Raw genomic sequence first — 6918 nt, 5'->3', positions numbered from 1 at the left:
ACACGTGCCCGGCGTGAGTTTTAAGCCACTGGGTCCGGGACGCGAACTACGGTTGACTACATGGGAGTCCAGTGACATAGACATTACGCTAACTGCTGGTCCCAAATGATTTATTTTCATTTGACCAGAAAGGGACAGAGAGAGAGAGAGAGAAAACGAGATAGCAAGCCACCAGGTCCGGGACTCAAACAGCGGTTGGGAATCCAGCACTCTTAACCACTATGCCACCAGCCAGCCCAGGACAAAATTCTTAAATTTTACTTTGCATAACTAAAAATTATATAAAGTAAATTTAAAGTCAACTTAAAGTTTTAACACGTAGTATTATTTTGAATCTGAACAAATTAAAATGAAACTAAAACTTTATATCCCCAGGAAATTTCATACTAGGTGCTCTAAATATTACATATCGTAGAGCGGACAAATGCCAGATCTATTACCAAAGCACCGATACCCAGACTTCCAGTGTGAATCCTGAATTCTGTGATACGATGGAACCATATCTCAAGAATACTTGACATATATGTAATAAAGGCTTAAAAAGATTCAGAACCAAGCACCTGAAAGAAGGGGTTATAAGCATTTCTAAATCTTCCACACTAGTACTAAACCAATCACCTGAAACAGAAATTGAGTTTTTTAGGGTGTTATCATTAACAGCAGAAGGTTAGAGTCAGAAATGTCTACTACCAAAATTACAAAAACTCTCAGAGTTGAGTTCAAATATAGATTGTTTTCAGATCAATGACATACTAAAATTATCACCATTACAGATTTTCTCTATGTCTTAAAAACAAAAACTCTGAGACCAACGGATGGTGTAATGGTTACAGCACTGGACTTTCAGATAGTAAACCATGGTTTGAGTCCTGGATCTGGCAGCTTAAAACTCATGCTGGGCACATGTATGTGCATGCCCAAAACCCCGAGAAGATAATACAGGAAAAGGGACTGCAGCATGGCCATCCCCCTGGGGGTGATTTCTGCTTTCTGTCTCAGGCAAGCACACGCGCCCTATAACAAAAATCTCTTTAAAAAAAAAACACAAAAAAAAACCCTATAACAAAAATCTCTTTAAAAAAAAACACAAAAAAAACCCCTGAATTTCTTTTTCTTCAATTTTTTTAAAAGCATTCCTAACTCTCACTAAATCACAATAAATTCTTAGAATTTTAATAGCAGCTCTTAAAAAAATGTAATTCAATCTTCAATTTTTCCCCCGTAACAGAGAAGACATTATTTAGTATGTAATAGGTGAACAATGAAGCTTGTTGAATGAACGAATTGAATGAATGAATGAATGAAGATTCAGGATGGTACAGGACTCTTCCATGACCCACCACTAATAGCAAAATCCAGAACTGCACCAGCCAGTGGCGAGGTGGCTGAAGCAGGTGGACCCCACATGGTCAACTGCGTGGTTCAAGTCCCAGATCCTGCAAGCTTGAGAAATACTCCAGGGACATGTGCTTATGTGCCTGAAATCCCAAAAGGAGAAATGGAGAAGAGATTATGGTATGGCCATCTCCCATAGGGAGTTGCTTTCTCACTTTCCTTCTCTCTGTCTCTGGTTCTCTGTCTCTGTCGAATGTACATGCCTTCTAGCAAATTAAAAAAAAAAAAAAAAAAAACAGGATTAGCCAGAACTAAGTTTTAGGGTTCACTTGGAGTGGAAGTGGAAGTTGAGGAAGCTAAGAGATGAAAACCCTAATTGGACCCTCAGGAAAACCTTAACCGAAATACACTAAAGTCAATTTCCTTTGGTTCTCTTACTTAGAATAGCACTTGATAAAATAAATTTTGTCAATATTTCCATGGAAATCAAAGCAAAGAATTGTCTAGGACTTCTTTTTTCCTCTAGACAGTATAAAGAATATTTAATATAGGACCACTTTCATAAAAGACTCTAATTGTTTTGCATTGGAAGTAAAACAAGTGACATTTAACTAAAATAAAAATCCAACCAGATGAGAGAAACAGAAAGTTAGGAAAGATCACTTCAGTCAGTAGAAGAGTATCAGCTGCAGGAGAGCAGAAACTATGTATCTTCTGTTCACCAGCAGCAGCCACCAGCCCCTGGTATACAGTGAGATTTAATACCTCTGAAATGAGTGTATTACCCCTTAGAGACCCACCCAGGAGACACAAACTCATTTGGTCACCATTAAACAAATCTTTATGATAGGCTTATTATATGCAAGCATACAACATTTTTTCCACCACAGGGTCTACATTTTTCTACCAGGGTCAGCCCCATAGCCTGATGGTGAAGGGAAAAGGCTAAATCCTGTAAGTCAAACACAGTTCGAATCCCAGCTTGGGCAGACTGAAAAACACACCAGGCTTATATGTGTGCATGCCCAAAATCCAAACAGAAGAAACAGGGAAGAAGAGATTGTGGGGTGACCATGCCCCATTAGGGAGGAGGGGCTTTCTCTCCTTCCATCTCTCTCTCTCTCTCTCTCTCTCTCTCTCTCTCTCTTTGGCAAATAAACATGCTCTCTGGCAATTATAAAAGAAGAAATTCTACCAAATGTCCCTTCAGTACCAACCAAAATATTCCCCAAAGTTTTATTAAAATATATGATATGGAAAATATATCTTGGGGACCAGCAGTTAGCGTAATGGCTATGTCGCTGGACTCCCACATAGTCAACCGTGGTTCGCGTCCCAGACCCGGTGGCTTAAAACTCACGCCAGGCGCGTGTGCGTGCATGCCCAAGATCCCAAGAGGAGACTGGAGGAGAAGGGATTGCGGTGTGGCCATCCCCTCTGGGGGGTGATTTCTCGCTTTCTGTCTCTCTGTCTCTCTCTGTCTGTCTGGCGAGTGCACGCGCCCTATAGCAAAAACCTCTCCGAAAAAAAAAAAAAGTAAAAAAAAGAAAATATATCTTAAGTACAAAAAAATTACTAAAGGTGCTACTTAATTTGCAGTTCTGGCTTCAATTCTTTCTTGCTGTTCATCCTACACAACCCAGCCAGATTAATTTACTCTTCTTTACATATCCAGAAAATAAAATAGTGCTATAGTTAAGTATCCTATCAATGCTTACCTAAGTGGCCCTCTGTCAAACAGCAGATCCAGGGAATCAGAAACCACTGATTACAGTAAGACAGACAATATTGTGTCAAGGAAAAAAAATGCCATCTAAATCACCTTACTTCATTCTTTAAATGTGTGTAGTCCTCTCAAAAAACTGAGTAATTCTTAGAAATTTTTAACATTATTTCTCTATCACTCAACATCTAGAACAACATAACTTAAAAGTGCCACTTACAATTTCTGATTTCAAAGCCACAGTAATCCAAACAGTATAATACTAACACAAAAACGAACAGACCAATGGAATAAACAGCCCAGAAGTAAACCCATGCATACATGGCCAAATAATCTTTGACAAGGGTGCCAAGACCACTCAATGAGGAAAGAGTCTCTTCAACAAATAGTACTGAGAAAATGAGATATCCACATGCAAAGGAATAGTTGGAGCTTTATTTTATACCATATACAAAATTAACTCAAAATGGATTAAAGATCTAAATGTAAAACCTAATACCATAAAAATCCTAGAAGAAAACATGAAAAAGCTTCATGGCACCAGATCTGGCAATTATCCCTCGGATATGACACCAAAAGCACATGCAAGAAAGGAGTACATCAAACTTAAAAGCTTTTGTGCATCAAAGGACACAATTGACAGAATAAAAAAGCAGCCAAAGAATGGAAAATATCTGTAAATAAAAATTTAATATCAGGACCAGCAGTTAACATAATGGCTATGTCGCTGGACTCCCATGTAGACATCAGTGGTTCTAGTCCCAGACCCGGTGGCTTAAATTAATGCCAGGCGCATGTGTATGTGTGCCCAAGATCCTGAGAGGAGAACGGAGGAGAAGGGATTGCGGCATGGCCATCCCCTCTGGGGGGTGACTTCTTGCTTTCTGTCTCTCTGTCTCGCTCTGTCTTTCTGGCAAGCACACACACCCTATAGCAAAAACCTCTCCAAAAAAAAAAAAAAAAAAAAGAAAGAAAGAATTTAATATCGAGAATATATAAAGAACTCCTAAAATGCAACAACAAAAAATCAAATAATCTGATTTAAAAATGGACTAACGGGGCCAGCAGGTAGTATGGTGGTTAAGGTGCTGAGTCTCACATGACCGACTCCGCAACAGACCTGCGGCTTGAAAGACACACCAGGCACTTATGTGTGCATGCCCAAAATCCCAAGAGGAGAATGGAGGCAATGGGAATGTGGTGTGGTCATCCTCCGTGGGGAGGAGAGATTTCTCATTTTCCCTCTTGCTCCAATGAGCACACATGCCTTACAGCAAAACCGAAAAAAGACAAAATAAAACAAAATTATAAATAAAAAAGACAAAGGGAGATCAACAGGTGGCATAGTATTTAAGGCACTGGAATCACACGTGGCCAACCACAGTTCAAGTCCCAGACCTAGAGGCTCAAAACTCACACTGGGCGCAGGTGAGCATGTGCCCAAAATCCTCAGAGGAGGATGAAGGAGAAGAAATTGTAGTATGGTCATTCACTCTTTTTCTCTCTGTATGTTTCACTTTGTCTCTCTAGCAAGCACATGTGCCCTATAGCAAAAAACCTCTGTTAAAAAAAAAATAATAATAAAGACAAATGAAATAAATATACATTTCTCCAAAGACAGTATAAAAATGGTCCAAGAAAATGAGGAGATGCTTAACATTATTTATCATTATGTAAGGATAAATCAAAACTATGAGACCCTGCTCCCTGGGGTAGCAGTAATGCACTGCTTAAGAGAAGCCAGACACATGATAACCAAGGTTCACACCTCCAGCCCAGTCAACCTGAAACACACTGGTCACACATGCAAATGCCCAGGATCTGACAGGCTGGAAGGCTGAAGAAGACTGCATGAGGACAAGACTCTGTAGAGGATGCTCAGTTCGCTCACACTTGCGCGCTCTCTCTCTCATGGACATGTACATGATCTGTGATCAATGAAGATAAAAAGATATGGAGCCAGAAGGTGGCATGGTGGTTAAGGGTGCTGGACTCCCACATGGCCGACCACAGTTCGAGTCCCAGACGTGGGGGCTTGGGGGGGTTGCTCTCGCTCCTCTCTCTCTCTCTCTCTCTCTCTGTGTGTGTGTGTGTGTGTGTGTGTGTGTGTGTGTGTGTCTCGCTCTCTTGCTCTGTCCCTCTCTGGTCAAATTAAAAATGAATAAATAAAGTTAAATAAGATAATTCTTTTAAAAAATATAAAAAGACATGGGACCACCAGTTAGCATAATGGCTGTATCACTGGACTCCCATGTAGTAGACCACACTTCAAGTCCCAGACCTGGTGGCTTAAACTCACGCCGGGCACATGTGCGTGTGTGCCCAAGATCCTGAGAAGAGAAAGGAGGAGAAGGGATTGCGGCGTGGCCATCCCCTCTGGAGGGTGATTTCTCGCTTTCTGTCTGTCTGTCTCTCTCTCTCTCTGTCTTCCTGGTGAGTGCACGCACCCTATAGCAAAAAAAAAACTCTCAAAAAAAAAATATATATATATAAAGACATAATGAGATAACCATCTTATATCCATTAAAATGTGCAATATTGGGGCCAGCAGATGCATAATTATTACGTCACTGGAATCCCACATAGTCAACAGTGTCTTGAGTCTAAGACCCAGCAGCTTAAAATTCACACTGGGTGCATATGCATGCATACCCAAAATCCAAAGGGAGAAGGAATGATTTCTTACTTTCTGTCTCTCTGTCCCTAACCATCTCTCCAGCGAATGCAAAAATCTATTTAAAAAAAAAAGAAAAAAAAGGATATGCACTAGCAGAAAAAGCATTGGTGAGCATGTGGAGAAACTGAAACCTTGTAAATTGTTGGGACTGTAAAATAGTATAACCTCTAGAGAAAACAGTATAGAAACATCAGCACCCTTCACAGGGACCCACAAAGGGGATGACCATGTGGCAATCTCTTCTCTCAAGATTATGGGCCTGCAAGCACATGTGCCACGCACATGCACCAAGCCTGATGCACCAAGTGTGATGCCGCCAGGTCCAAGACTCAAACCGCAGAGTCTGCCACGTGGGATCCAGCTGCCTTAACCTCTACACACCTGCTAGCCCTGAAAACAAACACTTTAAAACACTGCCCTGAAAATGGCCTTCAGAACAATCCCACCAAATAAATTAGACTGCAATTCTTGAACTTTTTATTAAGCTTTTTCTGTGAAATCCCACAGTTCTCTATAACTCACCATTTATCAAGTGAAATTACTTAGCTATACAATTATTATACTTTGTCTCCTATTATGAAGGATCAACTCTAAGATTTTGTTTTTGTTTTTTGTTTTAGGTTTTTGCTACAGGGCATACGCACTGGCTGGAGAGAGACAGTGAGAGGGAAAGTGAGAACACAGCACCGGGGGTGGGGGGGGCAGTGAGGGGGGTGGTGGCCACACTGCAATCTCTTCTCCATTCTGTTTTCAGGATTTGGGGCACCCATGCACAAGTGCCTAGCGTGATTTTCAAGCCACCAGGTGTGAGACTCAAATCATGGTCAGCCATGTGGGAATCCAGTGCCTTAACCACCATGCCACTTGCTGGCCCCACTAAGATCCTAATTTTTAAAACTATAATAACACAGTTTCTGAAGAATCCAGGCATTTCTCAAACCAGAAAAGAAACAAGTATTAGAAACCACATTCAGCCTTCCTAACAAATTGCTATGAGCACTTTCTGACAGATCATCATTCTGTCCCCACCGCACACGCGCACGCACACACACATGCACACACATATGCACACATACAAATGCAATTCTCTTTACACATCAAATATCAGCTACTTTGAAGTTAATATTCTGGCAAAGTATACCAGCAAAATTTCAGATGTCTTGGGAAGATTAGCCAGAAATAC

The 6918-nt window shown here is 40.8% G+C and overlaps 1 protein-coding gene across 7 annotated transcripts in view; it reads right to left on the bottom strand.

The window, feature by feature from the left end:
• Positions 1-6918, bottom strand: part of SIPA1L1 (signal induced proliferation associated 1 like 1) — a 413451-nt gene that overhangs the window by 398432 nt on the left and 8101 nt on the right. The window lies entirely within an intron of this gene.

The sequence above is a fragment of the Tupaia chinensis genome, unplaced genomic scaffold (assembly GCF_000334495.1).
Source record: "Tupaia chinensis unplaced genomic scaffold, TupChi_1.0 Scaffold145367_1, whole genome shotgun sequence".
Classification (NCBI taxonomy): domain Eukaryota; kingdom Metazoa; phylum Chordata; class Mammalia; order Scandentia; family Tupaiidae; genus Tupaia; species Tupaia belangeri.
Note: the sequence above shows the minus strand (reverse complement) of the source record. Positions and strands in the feature narration are given on the sequence as shown.